Raw genomic sequence first — 1,082 nt, 5'->3', positions numbered from 1 at the left:
AGATAATCAATCGCCGTTCACTTTGATCAGCAGAGACTTGATGGTGCGTTTAAAGTCAGTTCCTTCATGTTGACCAAAGTGCTCTACAGAAAAATAAGAACATTTAATAATTAACATAAAAGCATTTATATGAATATGGATCTAGATAAATGTGTTATTAAAGAACATGACAGTGTAAATATATCAAAAATGTAAAATTAATTATTGGTAACTTGTCCCCACACTATCTAAATATTTAGTTATAACTATTTTATTTTTAACAAATATAAATATGAAAGCTTTTATATTTTACTGCTTAAAGGCTCCTTGTTCAGGTTCTGACCACTAGAGACGCTGTGGAGCTGTTTCATCACTGATACACTAAGAACCACACCAACATCTCAGAGGTTGAAGAAGTACTCAGACCTTTAACGGAAGTAAAAGTACTCATGCCACAGTGTAGAAATACTCTGTCATCATTTATTATATATGTATATATATAATAATATTATTTTATAATAACCTGCATCTGTCAGATCAATGCAGAGCAGTAAAAAGCACAATATTTACCTCTGAGAGAGGAGGAGAAGAAGAAAGTACAACTCTGTAGTCGTACCTCAAAAGTGACTTTCCACCACTTTGTCTTTATAACTGGTGTCTATTGTAAAAACTTTCTGTTCCATTAATCCTCATTAGAAACTTTGAATGCTAACTTTAAAGTTTTTTGTATATTTAAATATGTTCTCTCATTAGTCTCGAGGCTCAGAGCTTTAGGATACTTTTCTCTGTAAAGCACTTTGTCAACAAACGTTAAAAATGAAATACATTTGAAGAATGAAATAATGAAAATAGTTGAAGAGCACAGATCTCTGCCAAGGCCGTGTGAAAAGTGAAAGATAGTTTGTGATTTAGATCAAACGTCACGAGTTCTTCTTCGGTCAACAAAACACCCTCCACCAGTTTCATGAACATCTGGATAGTTTGAGTACAAACAGAACCAGGAAACATCTGGGTACAAAATATGTGAAGACATCTTTGACATTTCTGTCAATATAAATAAAAAAATATAAATTTGTGTTTAATGGGCTGAAATATAAAAACAC

The sequence above is a fragment of the Anoplopoma fimbria genome, chromosome 12, assembly GCF_027596085.1.
Source record: "Anoplopoma fimbria isolate UVic2021 breed Golden Eagle Sablefish chromosome 12, Afim_UVic_2022, whole genome shotgun sequence".
NCBI classification, from domain to species: domain Eukaryota; kingdom Metazoa; phylum Chordata; class Actinopteri; order Perciformes; family Anoplopomatidae; genus Anoplopoma; species Anoplopoma fimbria.
Note: the sequence above shows the minus strand (reverse complement) of the source record.